The sequence below is a fragment of the Hyperolius riggenbachi genome, chromosome 1 (genome assembly GCF_040937935.1).
Source record: "Hyperolius riggenbachi isolate aHypRig1 chromosome 1, aHypRig1.pri, whole genome shotgun sequence".
Lineage (NCBI taxonomy): Eukaryota > Metazoa > Chordata > Amphibia > Anura > Hyperoliidae > Hyperolius > Hyperolius riggenbachi.
This window is the reverse complement of record NC_090646.1, coordinates 385,823,510-385,850,135: the sequence shown is the minus strand read 5'-3', so window position 1 is coordinate 385,850,135 and position 26,626 is coordinate 385,823,510.

Below are 26,626 nucleotides of genomic sequence, written 5' to 3'. Positions count from 1 at the left end.
GAGAGCGCTGATCAGAAATGCAGTCAAGAGGCCCATGGTGACTCTGGACGAGCTGCAGAGATCTACAGCTCAGGTGGGGGAATCTGTCCATAGGACAACTATTAGTCGTGCACTGCACAAAGTTGGCCTTTATGGAAGAGTGGCAAGAAGAAAGCCATTGTAAACAAAAAACCATAAGAAGTCCCGTTTGCAGTTTGCCACAAGCCGTGTGGGGGGACACAGCAAACGTGTGGAAGAAGGTGCTCTGGTCAGATGAGACCAAAATGGAACTTTTTGGCCAAAATGCAAAACTCTGTGTGTGGCGGAAAACTAACACTGCACATCACTCTGAACACACCATTCCCACTGTTAAATATGGTGGTGGCAGCATCATGCTCTGTGGGTGCTTCTCTTCAGCAGAGACAGGGAAGCTGGTCAGAGTTGATGGTAAGATGGATGGAGCCAAATACAGGGCAATCTTAGAAGAAAACCTCTTGGAGTCTGCAAAAGACTTGAGACTGGGGCGGAGGTTCACCTTCCAGCAGGACAACAACCCTAAACATAATGCCAGGGCAACAATGGAATGGTTTAAAGCAAAACATATCCATGTGTTAGAATTGCCCAGTCACAATCCAGATCTAAATCCAATCAAGGATCTGTGGCAAGATCTGAAAACGGCTGTTCTCAAATGCTGTCCATCTAATCTGAGCTGGAGCTATTTTGCAAAGAAGAATGTGCAAGGATTTCAGTCTCTAGATGTGTAAAGCTGGTAGAGACATACTCTAAAAGACTGGCAGCTGTAATTGCAGCAAAAGGTGGTTCTACAAAGTATTGATTCAGGGGGTTGAATAATTACACACACCCCACTTTGCAGTTATTTTTTTTTTAAATGTTTGGAATCATGGATGATTGTTGTTCCACTTCTCACGTGTACACCACTTTGTATTGGTCTTTCACGTGGAATTCCAATAAAATTGATTCATGTTTGTGGCAGTAATATGACAAAATGTGGAAAACTTCAAGGGGGCCGAATACTTTTGCAAACCACTGTACCCACATAAAAAAATGTTTGACTTTTCCAAATGCAAGGATCAGAAGTTGCTTTTTTGTTATACACTGTACTTGACAGCAACATGTTGTTTTACTTTCATAGCTGCACAGATAAATATATTTCATCTGTTGGAACCACCTTTTTATAGCTTGTACAGTGTCAATATTTGTCTGTGTAACTGGTATTCTTTGATATTGGATGGTTTAATGATTGTGTGTGTGCATTAGGGAAGGAAGAAGGTTATTAAAGCTGGCAGATCAGAACTCAGACGGAGTAAGGCTCGGTTAACTTTAGTGTTTTTTTTTTGCGGATTGGAACCGGACCGTATACTGTACAAACGGAACGGACACGAACGGATCCAATGTTAATCTATGGGAACCGTACATATCCGTCCATATGGATATGTTACCTGTGTTCCAGTCCCCGGATCGAAAAAATGCTGCAGGCCCTACTTTTCCGCACCGCTGCTCCCTGCGGACCTGAAACGGAAGGTTTTGCAGGGCAATAGGAACAAATAGAAAACTGAACTTAAAACACTGGCTATAAAAATGGACCTTTCTAGCCACTTCCTGTGTACTCTCTATGGTACAGCGGCCATCTTGGCTTGTTTGTTTGGCACATGGGCCTAGAAGTGCTGCAGGAGTGGGATCCATCCCAGTTTGTGGATTTCTGGAAAGAGATGGAAGACATCAGGCCACACAGCATCGAGGACCTGATTGTCCAAGTGCAGGGGCAACCTGCCCTTTGGGACAAGGGGCACCCAGACCGTGGACAGCTGTCTTCTGTCCCACATAGTAGTAGGTGAAAATTAAAAACGAGGCTATTCAAAGCCAGAAGCTGTAGAAATACACTGGATCCATTGTCCAAACAGCAAGCTCCCTCCTCAACAATGGCCACAATGTATTTACAGATCATTGAGAGCTCTGGTGTATATATAGCTTATCTTTAATGCTAATTTTAGAACTTCCACTTTAAAACGGAAACTGATACAAAATGTATGCAAAAATGATACAAACGGAACTGAAATGGACCAGAAACGGATTTAAACCGGTCCAGAACGGATCCATTCGAAAGGACAACTGATCCGTTGGAACTAAAAGGTTTGGCACGAAACGCTAATGTGAACCGGGCCTAAAATGTTTGTTGTTTTTCCTCTTTAACTGTATTATCAATTTAAATTTGTGATACATGCAACAGGTTCTCTTTTGCAGGTAATTTTAAAATGTATGCATTTATGTATGGCATGGATGTATGGCATTTAATTTGGAATTCATTTTGTATCATGGCATGTACAGTACGTAATGGGTTTATATTCCATCTACCTCTAACCACCAATAATGTACCTTGTTACCTGTCTACACAAAGACACCAAATCAATCCTATTCTAGTGGGTTTAGCATGTCTGTAACTGTAATTAAAGGGAATATACTTATGACATACCGCTAACAATTACATTGTAATGGTCTGTAAATTGCATCAGCATGCCTTGTCTTTAAACTATTTGATCTTTAATCCCCCAAATCCTAAAACTCTGTATTTATCTATGTTTTTTCCCCACATTTAGAAATGCCACTCCTCCACATCACCACATTCATATGCATGGCGGAGTACAAAGCAGCTGATGCTGCCAGGAAGTATGTAATACTGATCCCATCAGCACCAGTGTTTATGAAAGAAAAACATGTGTTTTATATCCCAAGCTAAGTGGGTGGTCTGGACTAGTAGAGAACTGATTATCATTTGATCACTTAATTTAGGAGAGATGTCAAGAATGTTGTGCGATAAGCATGGCCATTTACTTTGTAATTGTTACTTTTATTCCTGAAGTCTTTTTAGCAAATATACGTGAATATGAATGCAAATACTCTTATTAGGGTGTTTGTTTACATACACAGGCTGTTCTTCCTCAATAATTTAACTTTAATTGTGCTTTTCTGATACTCTTCATGCCACATCAAGGGGAAACTCTCATAATAATGCAAATCTAGACTCATTTAGAAGTACTAGGAGATGATGATGCAGGAAGATGTAGCTTGAGCCTCCTCAGCCTGTGCAGCTCATTTTAAAATATCGGTATGTAATTAATTGAGGGATGCTTGATAGGTAAAAAAAGGCCACCAGCCTGTGCCCTGTGGTCTTTATTTGAGAAAATGAACAGTGGTAGTGACCGCTAATGCCATGATTTGTATTGCTTTAACATATCTGGTAAATTTGTGGCTTTGTATTACAGTATAAGAGGCACCGAATAGTTACAGAAGTGATGTGGTATAAACCTGGAGGGATATTTAGTACTAGTCTTCAGTCTTGTTACATTAATTGGCACTAGGTTTAGGATCTGGAGCTTTTATCAGTGGCATTCAGCCAGGTAGTATCTCCCACCCACATTGGAAATTGCTATGAAAAATAGCTTAGCGTTGAGAATTGGTTGTGTGATGATTAAATAAATGACTGCACCAAGGCACCCTGTTTCTGTTCTAAAATGGAGCTCTAGTGGTCCTGTCTAACAGCCATAATGCTTTCCTTTGTAGAGACAATTTGGTACATACTCTTATATGGGACACTGGGGGTTAAGGTTAGGCATAGGGAGCTCAGGTTAGTTGCCTACCTGGAAGGGATAAAGGTTAGGCTCCATCAGGGGCTTTCTGTGTGAGAGTAGAGAGAGGTTAGGTCATAGAAAAAATAGTGGTACAAATTATCGTTCTTTTACAATATGAATGAAGTAGTAGAAACCGTTAATTTACCAATATTTAATTATTGGCTTTCTCCGGCTTCCTAAATCAACTGGCACCTTTATCAAATATAAGCTCCAGGCTGTAGACGGGTCAGTTTAGCATTGCTTTAGGCTTTTTCTTTTAGACTCTTTTACTATGAAGCCATGCTTTTGTCATATGTAGAGTTTGCAATTTGCCATTATTTTGCTTAAATAAGCAAATCCATCCCTAAAGAAGATGCATCTGGATGGCAGCATATGTTGGTCTGAAACCTGTATCTACTATTCAGCACTATTTGTGCCTTCTGAAATGTTTAAGCTTACTATGCCATGGTCACTTTAGCAACTTCATGTCATCAAGGGGCAAAATCTTTGTGTGTCCCAGAATAAAGCCCCTTAGTATCTCCTGAGGTCCTATAAGAATTCATTAAGTGGAGTGGACCTGACTTGACGAAGACACTGGCCGTATCAAAATGCATTGTCACATCAGTCTACGGAGCCAGTTCGTAGAGGGTTTCCTCCTGCTTGTCATCGCCAGTAATGTCCACCCCCTGCCAGCTGTGGTGACGTTGGAGTTAAAAGGATCACCTGGTCTTGTGAGATATTCAATATTTATCTTTTTATCTTGTAAGTGTTTTTAATCAGTTGCTACATGCAATAAAGGGTATCACCATAGAGCACTCCCTTTCCTTGTTTTGCAGTGTTCTAAAATAAGCTGTGTATTCCTGTAGAGAGAGGTACACTACAAATTAAAGCTGATCTTCAAATACGGACAGTCCCCTTCTTACAAACGACTCAAGATATGTTTCATACATAGAAAGTTGTCTTCATGTACAAATATATATTGTGCTGATTTTGTTATATATATATATATATATATATATATATATATATATATATACATATATATATACATATATATATACATATTTTTGTTGTTACATGTTATACAGTATTGTATAAGTTGTTGTAAGTACTGTAGTTTAAAACACATTAAAAGCACATTAAAAATTAATCAAACATTGTTAAAAACTGCATGTAAAATCCAAGAGTTGTCCAAAAATAAATCATTTATTCACGTTTCATAACTAGACTTGCAAACAAATTCAACTTACAAACAATATCCCGAAGCCAGTTTGTAAGTAGGGGACTGCCGTATATGAGAGGCACTGTTTAACCCAGTTATGCATTCAAGTAAGAATGGTTAAATGCATTCTAAATATAGTATAAGTCTTTTGTTCTGTAATTGGCAGGCAGAGGCAGTACTCAAGTTCTATTTTACTAAGAGCCTGAGCCCACTAACGCAGTTGTGTCCGCTTCTGTCTGCTTTTTAGCATCTGTAACATTGTGTAACTGAAAAGCGGACACAACTGCGCACAACTGCGTTAGTGGGCTCAGGCCCTTACTGTAGTTTTGAACATCATTGAATAGTATAAAGCTAGCTGGGGTTATGATAAAATCAGCACAGAGTGCCAATTGGAATGAAAGAGGCAGGGTAGAGGTGGGAAACAGACAGAGGAAAGCCAGTGAGAAGCCTCCTAGAGGTGGGGAAGGGGCGTTACGCAAGAGTTCCTCTCTTGCAGGGAATGCCACTTCCCCGCTAGTCCGCCAACTTGCTGCTTGTTGCCAGATTCAGGGGTCCTAACATGGTACAGGGGGAACTAAAAGTGGCACAGAGGGCACACAGAAGCATGTCCTTCAGATGGAAACATGCCTCTTTATCCTTTTTTTAAATTAAAAAACACCTCAGGTTCACTTTAAAGAGACTCTGTAACATAAAAAAGTGTCCCTGCGGGGTACTTGCCTAGGGAGGGAGAAACCTCTGGATCCTATCGAAAATCTCCCCTGTCCTCTTCCGTCCAGAGGTGGTCTCGCTGGGCCCCTCCAAAACCACAGCCGACAATTTGTTGTGCTGTGGCACAGGCACCGTGGTGCCTGCAATATTTACCTTCCCCGGATCCAGCGGTTCCCCGATGGGCTAAGACGGAAATAGCCGATCTCAATCCGCTATTTCCACCTTAGCCCGAGCCGAGAGCCGCTACTGCGCCTGCACTGGATCCAGGAAGGTAAATGTTTACATGCCCGCTGTTCGGGGACATCTAGTGCTGATCCAGAGGCTTCCCCTTCCTGAGGTAAGTACCCACCAGGGGCACTTTTTTATGTTACAAGTTCTCTTTCAGATGTATGTTTTTACAATATTTTGTTGAAAATCTATAAGCTGTGATTAAGACCCTCTTTAATATTCTGTGCAAATGCTTTGTGTCCTAGTTGCCTGTTGGTTCTTTGAAGTCTTGTTGTACCACTTATAAGAGAAACTAGGGAGTATGGCCAACATGCTCTGCATAGTACATGTCAGGTGAATTAAGGATCTCCCAACGGTATGATCATTTGAAAATGAATGATTGTATCTCTCCATTCATGGTTAGCTTAAGGCTGTAATATACTTTTATTAAGAGGAAGCCTGAGGCACTCTGATAACCCTGTGAACCTTTCTCATCAAAATTCCACAAAATTACAGCCCCGAGAATTACAGCCCTTGTAATGATGTTGGCAGTCGCCCAACATAAGTAAATTCACAGTTCAGTCCAGTATACTGATGTATGTGGGTTTAACTGACTTCAAACTTCTTCCTCAAAGCCTGACTAGGCAGTTACTGGAGAGCTCCTGATTCAGTCAGCGCACTCCATTCGCTTGGATGCTCTCATGACATGATATTTAAAGAATAATTACCGACAGCCTGAGTGTTAACAGCTCACATTTTTTCCAGATGAAGGATTTAAAAACACGGCATTAGAGTTAATCTTCTATCAGGAAAATATTGCTTCAAAAACTATTTGCTGGAAACTCTGTATAAATACCACCTTATCCATTCCGATCTGTAAATCCTGTTTAGGGACAGCTTTGGCAGTAATTTAAAAAGACCTACTGTATAAATATCTGGAGTGAGAATGGTGATGTAATGAAATGATGGGACTTACTAAAGCAACTGCAGTGGGGATATCATCAGTGATGAAGCAAACCTGGACTAGATACAATTAAAGGACACCTGAACTGAGAGGGATATGGAGGTTGCCATATTTATTTCCTTTTAACCTCTTCAGGACCATAAGCTTACACCCCCCTAGTGACCAGGCTATTTTTTACAATTTAGGCCACTGCAGCTTTAAGGGCTCGCTGCTGGGCCGTACAACTCTGCGCACAAGTGATCCCCCTCTTTTCTGCTCACCAACAGAAAGCTCTGATTGCTGCAGGGATGTTTGTTTATTTTATTTTTTTATTTATGGGTGCTTTTTTTTAATAAATTGTACTATTTTTTTATTTAGTTTATCCTATCTTCGCCCTCCCTCCCCCGCTAGCCAATGACAGTGATCAGGTGTGAGTGATACGGCTGTTGCCAGTACAGCGCTGCCTTAGATCACAGCGCTGTACAATGTAAATAGATAGCGGTTTTGCCATCTAACAGTCTCCTAGCGGCAATTGCCGCTGAGAGACTGATGATGGAGCGGAGCTCCACGCACATCGGTGCGCATGATCCCCTGCAAAGCACGCCCTTGGGGCTTGACGCCAATCAGCATTAGGCGGTCCTGGGGGAACCACCGTGTTCACGACAATTGGCGTGACGTGGTCGTAAGATGGTTAAAAAATGCCGGTTGCCTGGCAGTCCTACTGATATATTTGGCTGCGGTAGTGTCTGAATCATGCACCTGAAAAAAGCATGCCACTAATTCAGTCAGAAACGCCTGATCTGCATGCTTGTTCTCGGTCAATGGCTAAAAGTATTAGAGGCAGGTCAGCAGTGCAGCCAGGCAATTTGAATTGTTTCAAAGGAAATAAATATGTCAGCCTCCATATCCCTCCACAGTTTAATAATTGTATAGCTAGGATTTGCCACCCTCACTCATATAAGATCATAGTAAAGGTTTCTGAGAGCTGTGCCAATTAGTGATTAAAGGAATACTATTGATACCCAAGTGTTCTAAAATGACAGTGTGCAAATAATGTCTAAGTAGCTGTGTAAACATTTTCCTACTTTTCATGTTAAATATCAGAGGCAAAAGCTGTAATTTATTGAGGGTAAGATTTAGCTATATTGGGACAAATCAATTGCAGAAGGGGTGTCTGCTTCAATGCACAGCCAGTGTCTCATATCAGACTACAGAAAGCAAAAACATTATGGAAAGCTGTGAGAATTAGTTACATTTCCTCTGCTCTCTTCAGACAGGTCAGTCAGAAACACAGGACACAGGAGCTGCAGCTGTTGGGAGCTCTCTCTCTCTCTCTGTCACACACAGAGCTACACATAGAGTTAACTGATGAAGTGTGAGGGGAATTTCCCCTCTCCTCATGGCTCAGTCAGCCAGTCTTGGCATCAGTAAAGATTGAAAGTATTTTGCTAACAGTAAACAAAGAAGTTGCTACTAAAATGTATACACCAGTACTTAGCAGCACTTCCCAAACAATTCCTGTGTCAATTGAAAAAAAATATGTGAATCAATAGTATTCCTTTAATTGCAGTTGCATGCAGCACCCACAGCAAGAGTTTTTTTTTTTTTTTTTTTCCTTGACAGCCTATGTCAGTGATGGCTAACCTTGGCACTCCAGCTGTGACAAAACTACAAATCCCATCATGCCTCTGCCTCCCCAAGTTATGCTTAGAGCTGTCAGAGTATTGCAATGCCTCAAAGGACTTGTAGTTCCACCACAGCTGGAGTGCCAAGGTTAGCCATCACTGGCCTATGTTCACCTGAAAAAAATGTTTTTTTTTTCCTTTGGAGCATTTGCATAAGACTGTAATCACACTACTGCTGCTTTAATAACCTTTCAATAAATGTTTCTGTGTTTCAGTATGACTCGGATGAGGACTGCAATCCACTGCGGCTTAATAGCAGACTTTTTTTTTGTAATTCAATCCAGGGTTTTTTAATATCTCTTATTATGAGACTTTTAGAGAAGCCTTAGTAATTCAGAACCCAAATTGTCTAAAGCAAATAATTATCTACTGCCACTAGCAAACAGTCATATGTTTGAAGACCCTGATGGAAACTGCTGCTCAGGATAGATGAAGGCAATAGACCCTATCCAGTTAAAGTGAGACTGAAGCAAAAAGAAGTATGATGAATTGTATGTGTAGTACAGATAATTCATAGAACATTAATAGCCTAGAAAGTGTCTCGTATTTTTATTTTTGGTTATATAGCTTTTTTTTTTTTTTAAATAACATTGCGTCATGCTTTAATATTTGAGTTTACAAACTATAATCTGTATTTTAAACTATGATACAGAGCAGGAACGTTCAGAGGGTTATTAGCTCTGCAGTAATACCTTAAAGAGAACCTGTACTGAGTAAAATTATTTAAAATAAACACATGAAGTAACTTCAAATGAACATTACATCAACAACACAACAACAACAACAAATAACATTTGTAAAGCGCTTTTCTCCCGTGGGACTCAAAGCGCATAAGCATGGCTCCGACCATCGTGGTACAGGGGAAGAATTTTATAAATCTGGAAATGCCAGGCTAAACAGGTGGCTTTTCAGTCTGGATTTGAATAGCTCCAGGGATGGTGCTGTCTTTACTGGGTGTGGTAGGGAGTTCCAAAGAGTAGGGGCAGCATGACAGAAGGCTCTGTCTCCAGATTTTTTGAGGTGCACTCTGGGAGTGACCAAGTTTATAGAACTTGCTGATCTGAGGTTGTGAGAGGTGTGGTGCAGCTTCAGCAAGTCCTTCATGTATCCAGGGCCCAGATTGTGCAGGGATTTGAATGTCAGCAGTCCAATCTTGAAGAGTATTCTCCATTGTACTGGTAGCCAGTGCAGTGAGCGAAGGATCGGTGTAATGTGACAGTGGCGAGGCTGGTTTGTTAGCAATCTGGCAGCAGCATTCTGCACTAATTGCAGGCGACGCAAGTCTTTTTTGGGGAGGCCAGCATAAAGGGCATTGCAGTAGTCCAGCCGTGATGTGATGAAGGCGTGGACTAGGGTTTGAAGATCCTCTGGGGGAATCAGATGTTTAATCTTTGCAATGTTCTTCAGATGAAAGAAGGAAGATTTAACTACAGATGAAATTTTATTTCTGAAACTCAATTCCCCATCGATTAGTACGCCAAGGCTGCGCACAAGGTTGGAGCTGTTTATGTCTGAATTCCCAATCCTGATTGGTGTTGCTTTAGGATAGAGCTGTTTTGATGGCGAGCACTGGCTTTGGACAAACAGGACCTCAGTTTTGTCAGCATTCAGTTTCAACCAGTTATCATTCATCCATGCCTGAAGCTCAGCTAAGCAAGAGTTTATTTTTGGGGTAGGGTCTGTTCCACCAGGTTTGAAGGACAGGTATAGCTGTGTGTCATCAGCGTAGCAGTGGTACGTCAGGCCATGTCGTTGGATAAGTGTACCGAGTGGCAACATGTAGATTGCAAACAGCAGAGGGGATAGGATTGATCCTTGTGGCACTCCGAATTGTAGAGGTGCAGGTTTGGACATTATAGGTCCTAGGGATACTCTCTGTGTTCTGTCAGTCAGGAATGATCTGAACCACTGGAGGACTGATCCACTGATGCCACAGTACTCCTGCAGTCTGTTAAGCAGGATTTCATGGTCAACTGTATCAAAAGCAGCTGAGAGATCCAACAGGATTAGGATGGAGCATTCCCCTCTGTCCCTTGCCATGAGCAGATCGTTGCAGACTTGGATGAGGGCTGTTTCACAGCTGTGGTGTTTCTTAAAGCCAGATTGTAAAGGGTCCAGGATGTTGTTTACTGACAGCCTGGTTTCAAGTTGCAGATAGACAGCCTTTTCAATAACTTTACCTAAGAAGGGGAGGTTGGAGACAGGTCTGTAGCTGCTCATAGCATCTGGATCTATGGAAGGTTTTTTGAGAAGGGGCTTGATGATTCCTTCTTTTAGAGAGGTAGGAAACCTCCCTGCTTGCAGAGAGCAATTTACTATTTTGTGAAATGCTGGACCAAGCAGGTCAGGGCATTTCAGCATATGTTTAGTTGGTCCAGGGTCCAGGTCGCAGGTTGTCTGGTGGAGACGACAGAGGGTGTCTGAGATCTCTTCCTCACTAATACTTTTGAAATCAGTCCAGGGTGTTAGGTTGTTTTTGCAGCTATTTCCATTAGTTGCATGAGTCTTGGGTGCTGTGGACTGAATGAGAGACCGAATAGAAGATACTTTGTCAGCAAAGTAGCAGGCAAATTTCTCACATAGCTCCTTTGAGGGAGTTATAGTGGGTTTTAGACAGGATGGATTACATAGTCTATCAACTGTGCGGAATAGTTGGGCTGGTCTGTTGGCGGCCTTTGCGATCTCCTGTGATAGGTAGGAGGATTTTTTCTTGGTGATCGCATTTTGGTAGCTTTCCCGGTGAGAGACAAGGGTGTGTTTATCTTTTGAATTCTGAGACTTTCGCCACTTCCTTTCTAGTCTGCGCACTTCTTTCTTTAGGTCCTTTAGTGAGCTGTCAAACCACCGTGCATGGTGAAGTGGTGTAGATCGTTTGATGCGAACTGGAGCGAGGGCGTCATAGGCAGATGACACTGCATGGTTGTAAATCAGGACCATGGAGTCTGGGTCTGCGCAATGATTGGTTAATGCGTCGAAGTTGAGGATATTCTGAACGTGCTGGGGTGAGACATCTTTCAGTGAACGGTATTTTATGAGTTCTTTCCCTCTGTGTTTTATCGCTGGTGCTGTCAGAGAGAAGTGGATGGTGTGGTGGTCTGACCATACCACTGGGTTTATATCCATGTGTGATATTAAAAGTCCGGAATGAAATATAAGATCCAGGGTGTGCCCTTTCGTATGGGTGGGGAGGTTGATAGCCTGAGAGAAACCCAGTTCATTCATTATGAGAAGTAGTTCACTTCCTAGCTGGGAGTCGTGATCATCCACCCATGCATTGAAGTCTCCCAGGATGATCCATCTAGGGTGTTCCACTGTTACGCAGGATAAGAGTTCAGATATTTCCTTAAGAAAGGCTGGACCATTTTTTGGGGGGCGGTATATGAGCAATATGTTGATGTTTACTTCTGCTGACAGTTGAGCTGCAATACATTCAAAGGTTTCAGTGGGGCCTATGGGCAGGGGCCTTATGTTCAAGGAGGATCTGAAGCATATGGCAACCCCCCCACCCTTGCCGACTTGTCTCTCACAGTGCAAGATTGAATAATTGGCCGGCACGGTTGCTTCAAGAGTTGGGCCTGCATGCTTCCCAAGCCAGGTCTCTGTCAAAAAGGTCAAATCAGAGAGCTCTATTAGGTCATGTATAGTTGCAGTCTTATTATTTATCGATCTGGCATTGCAGAGTGTAGCTGTGATTAAGCTTTTCTGAGGGCAAATATGTTTTTTATACTTGGATCCACTACCTCTCCGCCCCCTTCTGCATTTCCTGAGTATCCCAAAGGATTTTAAGAGTAGAGCCAGAGAGGTGTTAATTTGTAATTGATTCTTGGGAGGGCATGCAGAGAAAAGGTCCTTTGATGAGTATTTGTATGTTGACATTAGAGACAATAGACTTGTTCAGATAGCTTGTACTTCTGGAGTCCTGCTGGGATCAAAGGGGGTCTATGCAAAATCCTTTCATTCCTACACAGAGTTGGATCATAGATTTATTTTAAGTAAAGTTCCTTGTTTTAGAAGATAAATGATAACATAAATGTGGAAAATAGTCACTTGGTGCATATGCCTTGGATAATGTATAAAGGATTACTCACAGGGTGGAGTGAGGGCAATCACAGGCAATCAAGTTTCCAGAGAAGTTGAAGGTCTTGTTTCAGGTCAGCTGTTAGAAGGCTTGGTGTGTTCAGCAGAGGTGAGCTTCATGGAGGATTTCAATCCAGTTTAAATCTCTGCCATCCAAAGTAATCCGATTGTTCTGGTTGGTTGTAGTTGTAGCCTTGGTCGTGGTGGGTGGAATTCCTCTGTATTTTGAGTCCAGTTTCAGCACAAATAGGTTTAAAGGTGTAGAAATCTGAGACAAGGTCTGGAGCAGCTGCTCCATTACATAGTTACCTTGCCATCAGTTCCTCTCAGTAGGTCACCATTTTCTTCTTACAGTGATCCCTTCCAGTTCTGACAACATTTTGTCAGAACTGAAATATATCAGTTGCTGTCAGTTATATATCAGTTGCTGTTAGTTACAGCTGAGAGGAGAACTGATGTGTCCATGTTTCCCTATGGCTCAAGTGGGCGATGTTACAGTTTAACAGTGTGCTGACCAGGAAGCTGTTATGGGGTAATAGCCATTTTCAAAATGGAGGACGGAGAATTCCATTGGTCACAGTGGACAAACAGGATGAAGGAGAGGAAAAATAGATTGAGTAGTAGACTACACAGGAGGTAAGTCAGACTTGTGTATGTTTATTTTGACTTTTAATGTTCAGTTCAGGTTTTCTTTAAACAAACAAGAAATCGTGAGAGACAGGTTGAGAGAAGTGCTTCAGAAAAGAGAACTGTAGGTGACTAAACTAGACACGAACTCTGAGAAGCTCTTTTGCAACTGGAGTTTCTTAACTCTTCCTGTACTGCAGTGGCGTACCTAGGGCATTTGACACCCGGTGCTAGGTATTGAAAGACACCCCCCCCCCACCCACGGGGCGGGGTGTGGCTATGACCGGATGGGGCGGAGCTAATTTAAAAGTGCACCCAAGTTTTAGTCAACCTTTCTCCAGAAAATTCACATCATTGCGCAGCTTTTCTCCAGAAAATACACAAAATGTCAGAAGCTTTCAACATAAAATACACGTAATGCGAGAACATTTCACCAGACATTACACGTTATGTGAGCAGATTTCACAAGAAAATACATTCAATCATGTCGGCAGATTTGACCAGAAAAAAATCATTCAATCTTGCGGTAGATTTGACCAGAACATACACAATGTCAGCACCAGATTTCACCACAAAATACACAATATCGGTAGTTAAACTGACCACAAAATACACGACGGTAGTTAAACTGACCACAAAATACACAATGACGGTAGTTAAACTGACCACAAAATACACAATGACGGTAGTTAAACTGACCACAAAATACACAATGACGGTAGTTAAACTGACCACAAAATACACAATGACGGTAGTTAAACTGACCACAAAATACACAATGTCGGCAGTTAATCTGACCACAAAATACACAATGTCGGTAGCAGATCTGACCACAAAATACACAATATCGGTAGCAGATTTAAGTGTTGGCAAGCTGATGGTGGGTAGGTGGCTAAGGGTGAGCAGCCTGATTGCCTAGTGGGTAGGTGGGCAGCCTGCTGGGTAGCAGTGGTGGGTAGGGGGGCAGCAGTGGTGGGTAGGTGGGCAGCCTGCTGAGTAGCCTGGTGGGTAGGTGGGCAGCAGTGGTGGGTAGGTGGGTAGCATGGTGGGTAGCCTGGTGGGTAGGGGGGCAGCAGTGGTGGGTAGGTGGGCAGCCTGCTGGGTAGCAGTGGTGGGTAGGTGGGCAGCAGTGGTGGGTAGGTGGGCAGCCTGCTGGGTAGCCTGGTGGGTAGGTGGGCAGCCTGCTGGGTAGCAGTGGTGGGTAGGTGGGCAGCAGTGGTGGGTAGGTGGGCAGCCTGCTGGGTAGCCAGCAGTGGTAAATCAGGAAAAACATCCTTCAGGCGTTTGTCTTTATGGAGTATTGGTTGTAGGGCTTTTGATATCTTCCTCAGTGTCTTTAATTTTGGGTTGTAGATTAAATTAATTAACGACACTGAGGAAGATATCAAAAGCCCTACAACCAATACTCCATAAAGACAAACGCCTGAAGGATGTTTTTCCTGATTTACCACTGCTTGCTTTCAGACAACCTCCCAATTTGAGACAAATGATTATCAGAAGTGCATTATCTACACCAGAAACTCCAGGCACATTACCCTGCAATAACACAAGGTGTGAGACCTGCCCTTATATCTTGAGCACAAGCCAAATACAAATACCAAACTCACAGAAATATCATCAAATACAAGACCAATTTTCCTGCGAGTCATCCAATGTTGTATACATGATACGCTGCATGAAATGCCCCTCAAGAGGAATCTATATAGGAGAAACAGGACAAAAACTGCGCACAAGAATGAACCATCACCGCTTTAAAATTAATGAGGGTAAAATGGACACACCAGTGGGCCAACACTTCTGTGAACCAGGACACAGCATGCAAGATCTAAAAGTACTTGTTCTTAAGGGTAACTTCAAAAATGATCAATCAAGAAAAGTTTCTGAGTACAAATTTATGAAAATGTTCAAGACATTAACAGAAGGTTTAAATTGTGGAACAGGATTCATGACACCTTATGTAACATGATTGATTTGGCTTCATGATCTTCAGAAACCTGCTGGATTTCATGTATGGTTGCACTAACTCACTGGCTCCAGCCTGCTGATCACCTGACACCTAACGGATAAACAGTAACCAACACAACTGTCATCTTCGTGTTTACCATTTATCTGCATCAGTGTTTTACTTCGGCTTACATCTGGAAATATGCCTGAAGAAGGGGAGTAGATCCCAGAAAGCTTGCATCATTTAACTCTATTAGTTAGCCATTAAAAGGTATTATTTTTCGTCCAACCCTCCAGGACAGTGACATTGAGATTTGGGCTCCGCCCCCCAGAAACAGGAAACACCCAGCGTGAGCTCTATAAATCTGTTCCCAGGTATCCACACCTCAGTTGTGTGTTTCCTTCCCTGGGAACATGAGCTCTGTAAAGAGAGCTAGCTGGTCAGCAGCCTGGGAGTGCTGAGGCTAGTAATAGTTCTCTGAGGGAGCCTGCTTCACTACCCTGGAGGGTTGGAATATTGTTGCAGCAGAAAGCTCCTTACCTGCTTAAACAGGTTTTTCCCCTCTAGCAGCCACCTGAGCGGCTGTGCGTGCTAGAGGGAGGACAGCGCGGAGCAGCCCTGACGGAGGTCCTGGACGCAGCGGTGGGGGAATATCGGCTCTGCACGGAGGAAGGATGGCTTTGCCCCCAGTCTAGCGGTACTTCCGCCGACGAGTGACTTCACTTCCGCATTTTGCGCGGCTGCAAAACAGCGTTGTGTGCGTTCCTTGTGGCACTTAGCGTTTGGCCTTTGCCAAGGATGGACGCACGAAAACTTCAGGATCAGGTAAGCCGGCGGAGATCTTGTGGGGAGCCGCGTTTGACCACGGTCTGACTGGTCGCCGCACTGGTCTGAGGTTTGATTATGCTGCTCAGATGTATTTAGTCAGCATATGAATGACAGTGGCTAGATCAAGGATATTTGCTGAAGCTGTCTTTTTGTGGTGGCACATTGTTGTTTAAAACCAGTTAAACATGGATAACTGCACTGATCTTAAGTTTAATTAATAGATCAGAAAAAGCATGTTAGACTACTTTGTGATTTGATTACTTAAATGGAGCAATATGTTTGTTACCAGTTTAAGTATTGTAAAAGTCCTGATAGTTCAGAAAAGCATTTGTTCACATGTGACTGATTGGTTTTTGTGCAGCTCAATGTGTTTTGCATAAGTAATTGTTGCATAGCTACCTGAATGAAAGTTAACTACATGGTGCATTCATTATGTGGAGTGAGCTGGTTACTGGGTTAGCTGCATATAATGTTGGATGTTTTCCTTCTAAGTTTGCAGGAGGGATTTATTGGTGCAGTATCACCGAATATATATTAAAAAAAAAAAAAAAAAAAATTTTTGGGGGGTTTCTCTCTCTCCTGCAATATATATTTAGCAGCTGGATGCATCTACATTCTGTCTAGATGAGCTACACTTCAGTTGGTATGCATCCTAAATTATCTGTCTGATTGCTGTACTTAAGCTTATTTTACAGATAATATGATATTCCTTTTTTATGGTAAACAGCTCAGTATATATACAGAGTATATATGAATAAACATCACATCTGTTCAGAAGAGGATTTATGTGATTAATTACAGGCTTTAATGAATTATAGTAATTAATCTCATGGTATTATTCTCTTCATATGTTTTTCAGGAGACTTCGGACTTATCCGATAGCTCTAACAGGTCCAGGAGTTGCCTTGTCTGTAAGGTGGTTTTGCCAACTAGCTGGACCAAAGCATCTTGCCAAGGATGTATTACAAAGTTAATTAATGAAGAGAATACTGCCTCCTGCAAAGAGTTTATGACTACCATGAGGCATGAAATGGTAGAGACATTTAGAGCATTCAGGGAAAATCTGCCTACAGGGTCAACTCCTGTGGTACCTCCTGTGGCAGTTATTCCCAAGGAGAATCCTAAGCCGAGAAAAGCTCTTGTAAAGACTACAAGACGTTTAATTTCTTCAGATGAAGAAGAAGAAGAGGAAATACAGGATGTTCTTCCTGGAGGACAGGTTAACAGGGATTTATCACAGGATGATATGTCAGATCAAAGTGATACGGATGAGAAACTTATGTTTTCAAGATTCAGATTTCCGGTGGAAGAGACTGATGAATTAGTGCGGGCTATTCACACTACCTTGAATATTAATCAGACCACTCCCGCTCCTGTGTCCATACATGATAAATTATATTCTGGTATGGATCCCACACCACATTTAAATTTTCCTGTACATCCCTCAACAAAAAACCTAATTAATACGCAATGGAAATACCCAGAGAAAAAACTTTTTATTTCCAGAGGGTTTAGAAAGCGATTCCCTTTTTCAGAAGAAGATGCAAAACTATGGGAAGGTTGTCCCAAGTTAGACGCAGCGTTCAGTCTAATGAATAGGGAGAATGAACTTGCTTTTGAGGATTTGGGTTTCCTTAAAGACCCAGCAGACAAGAAAATTGATTTGTCACTTAAAAAAGCTTATACAGCAGCAGTAACTAACTTTAAGCCTGCTGCAGCCACCACCTGTGTCTCTAGGACCACTTTATTATGGATAGAGAGGGTGGAAGAATTAGTCAAAACTGATGCTCCTAAAAAGGACATTTTAGAAGCTCTGAGTGTTGTTAAGAAATCTAATAATTATGTTACTGATGCTTCAACAGAGTCACTAAGAGTTACAGCAAAGACAACAGCACTAGTTAATAATGCCCGCAGAAATCTGTGGCTCAAGACATGGGACGGTAGCCAATCGTCCAAGTCTAAGGCATGTAATCTACCCTTTACGGGGGATCTGTTATTAGGCCCTCAGCTCCAAGAAGTCTTGGAGAAGACGGCAAGCAGGAAATTATCATTTCCGAAGAAAAAGAAATTCAATAGGCCCTTTTTTCGCCGCAATAACCAGGGGTCCAAAAAAGAAGGACTTGGCCAATTAATAAGGAAGGGCCTAGGAGGACTCCGCTGCATAAGCCAGCGGAGCCCCAAAGCAAGCACCAGTGACGCCAGGCTGAAAGTAGGGGGCAGGTTATCTCGCTTTTATCCAGAGTGGAGAAAGATAACCTCGAATCAATTCATTTTAGACCTAATAAAAGACGGGTACAAGATAAGATTCATAAAAAAGCCCCCGGTGAGATTTGTAAAGACTTTAATGCCGAAAGACAGAGAAGCCAGGATGGCATTACAGGAATTACTAAGAGACATGATGGACAGAAATGTCATAAAAGAGGTACCACCTCAGGAAAGAAACCGAGGGTTCTATTCTCGAATTTTTCTGATCAAAAAGCCAACCGGAAAATTCAGAATGATTCTGAACTTAACCACTTCCCGACCGCCGTATTGACAATTGGCGGCCGGGAAGTGCACCCCGCAAGGACCGCCGTATTGACAATTGGCGGCGGTCCTTGTAGGGGCATGGGCGGAGCGATCGCGTCATCCGTGATGCGATCCTCCGCCTCCGCCTGGCGCCGCTCACCCGCCGCAACATCCCGCCGGCCATACGGAAGCGCCGGCGGGATGTTAACCCGACGATCGCCGCATACAAAGTGTATAATACACTTTGTAATGTTTACAAAGTGTATTATACAGGCTGCCTCCTGCCCTGGTGGTCCTAGTGTCCGAGGGACCACCAGGGCAGGCTGCAGCCACCCTAGTCTGCACCAAGCACACTGATTTTTTTACCCCCCCTGCCCCAGATCGCCCACAGCACCCATCAGACCCCCCCCCTGCCCACCCCCCAGACCCCTGTTTGCACCCAATCACCCCCCTAATCACCCATCAATCACTCCCTGTCACTATCTGTCAACGCTATTTTTTTTTTATCCCCCCCCCTGCCCACTGCTCCCTCCTGATCACCCCCCCACCCCTCAGATTCTCCCAAGACCCCCCCCCCCCCAAGTACTGTATGCATCTATCCCCCCTGATCACCTGTCAATCACCTGTCAATCACCTGTCAATCGCCTGTCAATCACCCATCAATCACCCCCTGTCACTGCCACCCATCAATCAGCCCCTAACCTGCCCCTTGCGGGCAATCTGATCACCCCCCCACACCAATAGATCGCCCGCAGATCCGACATCAGATCACCTCCCAAATCCATTGTTTACATCTATTCTCTCCTCTAAACACCCACTAATTACCCATCAATCACCCCCTATCACCACCTGTCACTTTTACCTATCAGATCAGACCCTAATCTGCCCCTTGCGGGCACCCAATCACCCGCCCACACGCTCAGATTGCCCTCTGACCCCCCCTTATCAATTCACCAATGCATTAATTACATCTGTTCTTCCCTGTAATAACCCACTGATCACCTGTCAATCACCTGCCAATCACCTATCACCCATCAATCACCCTCTGTCACCCCCTGTCACTGCCACCTATCAATCAGCCCCTAACCTGCCCCTTGCGGGCAATCTGATCACCCACCCACACCATTAGATCGCCCGCAAACCCGCCGTCAGATTACCTCCCAAATGTATCGTTTACATCTGTTATCTTCTCTAAACACCCACTAATTACCCATCAATCACCCATCAATCACCCCCTATCACCACCTGTCACTGTTACCTATCAGATCAGACCCTAATCTGCCCCTTGCGGGCACCCAATCACCCGCCCACACGCTCAGATTGCCCTCAGACCCCCCCCCCCTTATCAATTCGCCAGTGCATTAATTACATCTGTCCTTCCCTGTAATAACCCACTGATCACCTGTCAATCACCTGCCAATCACCTATCACCCATCAATCACCCCCTGTCACTGCCACCCAACAATCAGCCCCTAACCTGCCCCTTGCGGGCAATCTGATCACCCACCCACACAAATAGATCGCCCGCAGATCCGACATCAGATCACCACCCAAGCGCAGCGTTTACATCTATTCTCTCCTCTAAACACCCACTAATTACCCATCAATCACCCCCTATCACCACCTGTCACTGTTACCCATCAGATCAGACCCTAATCTGCCCCTTGCGGGCACCCAATCACCCGCCTACACGCTCAGATTGCCCTCAGACCCCCCCTTATCAATTCGCCAGTGCAATATTTACATCTGTCCTTCCCTGTAATAACCCACTGATCACCTGTCAATCACCTGCCAATCACCTATCACCCATCAATCACCCCCTGTCACTGCCACCCATCAATCACCCCCTGTCACTGCCACCCATCAATCACCCGCTGTCACTGCCACCCATCAATCAGCCTCTAACCTGCCCCTTGCGGGCAAACTGATCACCCACCCACACCAATAGATCGCCCGCAGATCAGACATCAGATCACCACCCAAGCGCAGTGTTTCCATCTATTCTCTACCCTAAACACCCACTAATTACCCATCAATCACCCCCTGTCAATGCTACCTATCAGATTAGACCCCTATCTGCCCCTAGGGCACTCAATCACCCGCCCACACCCTCAGAATGCCCTCAGACCCCAGCCCTGATCACCTCGCCAGTGCATTGCTTGCATCTATTCCCCCCTCTAATCACACCTTGAGACACCCATCAATCACCTCCTGTCACCCCCTAGCACACCTACCCATCAGATCAGGCCCCAATTTGCCCCGTGTGGGCTCCTGATCACTCGGCCAAACCCTCAGATCCCCCTCAGACCCCCTTCCGATCACCTCCCCAGTGCATTGATTGCATCTATTTTCCCCTCTAACCACCCCCTGAGACACCCATCAATCACCTCCTGTCACCCCCCCCTAGCACTCCTATCCATCAGATCAGGCCCAATACAACCTGTCATCTAAAAGGCCACCCTGCTTATGACCGGTTCCACAAAATTCGCCCCCTCATAGACCACCTGTCATCAAAATTTGCAGATGCTTATACCCCTGAACAGTCATTTTGAGACATTTGGTTTCCAGACTACTCACGGTTTTGGGCCTGTAAAATGCCAGGGCGGTATAGGAACCCCACAAGTGACCCCATTTTAGAAAAAAAGACACCCCAAGGTATTTTGTTAGGTGTATGACGAGTTCATAGAAGATTTTATTTTTTGTCAAAAGTTAGCGGAAATTAATTTTTATTGGTTTTTTTCCCCAAAGTGTCATTTTTCACTAACTTGTGACAAAAAATAAAATCTTCTATGAACTCGCAATACACCTAACAGAATACCTTGGGGTGTCTTCTTTCTAAAATGGGGTCACTTGTGGGGTTCCTATACTGCCCTGGCATTTTAGGGCCCCTAAACCGCGAGGAGTAGTCTAGAAAACAAATGCTTCAAAATGATCTGTGAATAGGACGTTGGGCCCCTTAGCGCACCTAGGCTGCAAAAAAGTGTCACACATGTGGTACCGCCGTACTCAGGAAAAGTAGTATAATGTGTTTTGGGGTGTATTTTTACACATACCCATGCTGGGTGGGAGAAATTTCTATGTAAATGGACAATTGTGTGTAAAAAAATCAAACAATTGTCATTTACAGAGATATTTCTCCCACTTAGCATGGGTATGTGTAAAAATACACCACAAAACGCATTATACTACTTCTCCTGAGTACGGCGGTACCACATGTGTGGCACTTTTTTACACCCTAAGTACGCTAAGGGGCCCAAAGTCCAATGAGTACCTTTAGGATTTCACAGGTCATTTTGCGACATTTGGTTTCAAGACTACTCCTCACGGTTTAGGGCCCCTAAAATGCCAGGGCAGTATAGGAACCCCACAAATGACCCCATTCTAGAAAGAAGACACCCAAAGGTATTCCGTACGGAGTATGGTGAGTTCATAGAAGATTTTATTTTTTGTCACAAGTTATCGGAAAATGACACTTTGTGAAAAAAAACTATTAAAATCAATGTCCGCTAACTTGTGACAAAAAAATAAAAACGTCTATGAACTCACCATACTCCTAACGGAATACCTTGGGGTGTCTTCTTTCTAAAATGGGGTCATTAGTGGGGTTCCTATACTGCCCTGGCATTTTAGGGGCCCTAAACCGCGAGGAGTAGTCTTGAAACAAAAATGACCTGTGAAATCCTAAAGTTACTCATTGGACTTTGGGCCCCTTAGTGCAGTTAGGGTGCAAAAAAGTGCCACACATGTGGTATCGCCGTACTCGGGAGAAGTAGTATAATGTGTTTTGGGGTGTATTTTTACACATACCCATGCTGGGTGGGAGAAATACCTCTGTAAATGACAATCTTTTGATTTTTTTACACACAATTGTCCATTTACAGAGGTATTTCTCCCACCCAGCATGGGTATGTGTAAAAATACACCCCAAAACACATTGTACTACTTCTCCCGAGTATGGCGATACCACATGTGTGGCACTTTTTTGCACCCTAACTGCGCTAAAGGGCCCAAAGTCCAATGAGTACCTTTAGGATTTCACAGGTCATTTTGAGAAATTTCGTTTCAAGACTACTCCTCACGGTTTAGGGCCCCTAAAATGCCAGGGCAGTATAGGAACCCCACAAATGACCCCATTTTAGAAAGAAGACACCCCAAGGTATTCCGTTAGTAGTATGGCGAGTTCATAGAAGATTTTATTTTTTGTCACAAGTTAGCGGAAATTGATTTTAATTGTGTTTTTTCACAAAGTGTCATTTTCCGCTAACTTTTGACAAAAAATAAAATCTTCTATGAACTCACCATACTCCTAACGGAATACCTTGGGGTGTCTTCTTTCTAAAATGGGGTCATTAGTGGGGTTCCTATACTGCCCTGGCATTTTAGGGGCCCTAAACCGTGAGGAGTAGTCTTGAAACGAAATTTCTCAAAATGACCTGTGAAATCCTAAAGGTACTCATTGGACTTTGGGCCCTTTAGCGCAGTTAGGGTGCAAAAAAGTGCCATACATGTGGTATCGCCGTACTCAGGAGAAGTAGTATAATGTGTTTTGTGGTGTATTTTTACACATACCCATGCTGAGTGGGAGAAAGATCTCTGTAAATGGACAATTGTGTGTTATAAAAATTAACAAATTGTCATTTACAGAGATATTTCTCCCACCCAGCATGGGTATGTGTAAAAATACACCCCAAAACACATTATACTACTTCTCCTGAGTACGGCAATACCACATGTGTGGCACTTTTTTGCAGCCTAACTGCGCTAAGGGGTCCAAAGTCCAATGAGCACCTTTAGGCTTTACAGGGGTGCTTACAATTTAGCACCCACCAAAATGTCAGGACAGTAAACACACCCCACAAATGACCCCATTTTGGAAAGTAGACCCTTCAAGGTATTCAGAGAGGGGCATGGTGAGTCCGTGGCAGATTTCATTTTTTTTTGTCGCAAGTTCGAAGAAATGGAAACTTTTTTTGTGTGTGTCATTTTCCGCTTACTTGTGACAAAAAATAATATCTTCTATGAACTCACTATGCCTCTCAGTGAATACTTTGGGATGTCTTCTTTCCAAAATGGGGTCATTTGGGGGGTATTTATACTATCCTGGAATTCTAGCCCCTCATGAAACATGACAGGGGGTCAGAAAAGTCAGAGATGCTTGAAAATGGGAAAATTCACTTTTTGCACCATAGTTTGTAAACGCTATAACTTTTACCCAAACCAATAAATATACACTGAATGGGTTTTTTTTTATCAAAAACATGTTTGTCCACATTTTTCGCGCTGCATGTATACAGAAATTTTACTTTATTTGAAAAATGTCAGCACAGAAAGTTAAAAAAATCATTTTTTTGCCAAAATTCATGTCTTTTTTGATGAATATAATAAAAAGTAAAAATCGCAGGAGCAATCAAATAGCACCAAAAGAAAGCTTTATTAGTGACAAGAAAAGGAGCCAAAATTCATTTAGGTGGTAGGTTGTATGAGCGAGCAATAAACCGTGAAAGCTGCAGTGGTCTGAATGGAAAAAAAGTGGCCGGTCCTTAAGGGGTAGAAAGCCCTAGGTCCTCAAGTGGTTAAAACCACTAAACCCCTTTATTGTATACGAAAAGTTCAGAATGGAAACTGTGTATACGATGAGGAACTTACTGAATGCAGACGTGTTTATGGTGAACATAGATCTGACAGACGCTTATTGGCACATCCCAATCAGAAGGGAGTCTCAAAAGTACCTAAGATTCAGTGTACAAGGAGACGGTGGAGTGCTGCATTATCAATTCTCGTGCCTTCCTTTCGGAATATCTTCAGCACCAAGAGTGTTTACGAAAGTAATGGCAGAGGTGGTAGGAAATCTTCATCTCCAGAACATTATAATAATCCCTTATCTGGACGACCTATTAGTTCTAGCAGACAATGCGGTACTGCTTCAAAGAGATCTGAAGAGGGTGTTAGGTCAGTTAGAAACCCTGGGTTGGTTAGTAAATTACCAAAAGTCACATCTGGATCCATCCCAGGTGATCAAATTTTTGGGGTTCATAATAAATTCACCCCTTCAAAGACTGTTCTTGCCAGAGGACAAGGTGACAAAAGTGCAGTCGACAATAGTCAGCCTTCTAGAGGCAGACGCCATCTCAGTACGGCAGTGCATGAGTATAGTGGGTCTTCTAACCTCAACAGCACCAGCAGTAGATTGGGCAATGGCTCACGTAAGAGTTCTCCAGAACTGGCTACTGGAAAACTGGAACAGAAATCAGGGCGATTTAGAAAGCGTGTTATCAATACCAACCTGGGTAAAGGAATCACTGCCTTGGTGGATGGATATAAAAAATCTTCAGTTAGGAAGACTATGGCGGTCTCCTCCAACAAAGATTATAACAACAGACGCAAGTTTGATGGGTTGAGGAGCCCATGTGGACGGACTATACCTGCAAGGGTCATGGACAGACCCAGTAAGGGGAGAGTCATCCAACTTCAGAGAAATGAAGGCAGTTCATATGGCCCTATTACAAGCATCAGAGTGTCTAAAGGGGCATCATCTTCAGGTTCGTTCAGACAACATAACAGTAGTAGCCTATCTGAACAAACAAGGAGGGACAAGGTCCAGAAAACTCCTAGAAGTGTCACTGAAGATCTTAGATTGGGCAGAGCTGAATCTGCTATCGTTAACAGCAGTCCATCTGAAAGGGACATTAAATCGAATGGCCGACCTTCTAAGCAGACAAAGACTGTCAAATTCCGAGCTGAGGCTCAACCCGGAAGTATTCAGAATGATAACGGCCAGATGGGGGTGGCCCGAAATAGACCTTTTTGCCAATCAGACGAACTCTCAGTGCAGAAGGTTTTTCTCTCTAGATCCGAAGGGAGCATGTGCAATAGATGCGTTGGCCCAAGATTGGATCTTCGGCAAAGCATATGCCTTTCCACCAATCCCCTTGATTCCTCTTGTATTACAGAAGTTGAGACTGTCCAGAATGACTCTGATATGGTGGTGGCTGGATAGAGTACTGGTTAAGGGCTCTGCCTTTGACATGGGAGACCAGGGTTCGAATCCTGGCTAGGTCAAGTACCTATTCAGTAAGGAGTTCAAGGCAAGACTCCCTAACACTGCAGGGTGGCCTCCTGAGCGCGTCCCAGTGGCTGCAGCTCTTGAGCGCTTTGAGTCCGAAAGGAGAAAAGCGCTATACAAGTGTTCGGATTATTATTATTATTATTGATATTAATAGCACCAGATTGGCCAAAACGATCATGGTACCCGTTGTTACTAAAAATGCTGAAAAAAGATCCTTTACTCCTCCCTCAGGAGGAATTACTCTTAGATCAAGAGGAACACAGATGGGTACATGTTCCAAATCTGCATCTAAAAGCATGGTTTCTGAAAGGGATGTTCTGAAGTCCAAGGGCTTGTCAGACAGAGTGATCAAGACGGTTCTGAATAGCAGAAAGAAAGTAACCAGATCGATCTATTCTAAGTATTGGAAGACTTTTTTAGACTGGAAAAAGAGAAATAAAGTTAAAGACAATAAATTACCGACAATTCTGGAGTTCCTGCAAGATGGAATTGAGAGGGGTTTGGCCTTAAGTACAATTAAGGTACAAGTAGCAGCAATTTCTGTTTTCGTTGATAAGAAATTAGCCTTAGATCCCCTGGTGATCAGATTTATGAAATCAGTAGAAAGATCAAGGCCAATAGTTAAGAAATCATGTCCTAGGTGGGACCTATCTTTAGTTCTCAATGTACTTATGGAAGAGCCATTCGAACCTCTAGAAGAAATTTCGTTAAGGAATCTTACAATTAAAACCATATTCTTAGTAGCTATTACCTCTGCAAAAAGAGTAAGCGAATTAGAGGCACTAAGCAGTGATAAACAATTCTGTTCTATATTTGAAGACCGAGTGATATTGAAGACGGTAACTGATTTTTTACCAAAAGTATCATCAGTGTCTAATAGGGGGCAAGAGATAATATTGCCTACCTTCTGCAATAAAGCAGTTCATCCAAAAGAGAAGCAGTGGCACAAGCTGGATGTAAGGAGGTGCTTACTAATATACTTAAAAAGAGTGAAGCAACTCAGGAAAACAGACAGGTTATTTGTTAATTTCACTGGAAATAAAGTGGGAGAAAAAATGACCAAAGCTCCGATAGCAAGATGGCTCAAGGTTTGTATTGAGGAAGCTTACAAATTGAGGCAGTTGGAGTCACCTAAAGAGATCACAGCACACTCTACTAGAGCTATGGCAACCTCCTGGGCCTATAGAGCTGGGGCATCGGCATCG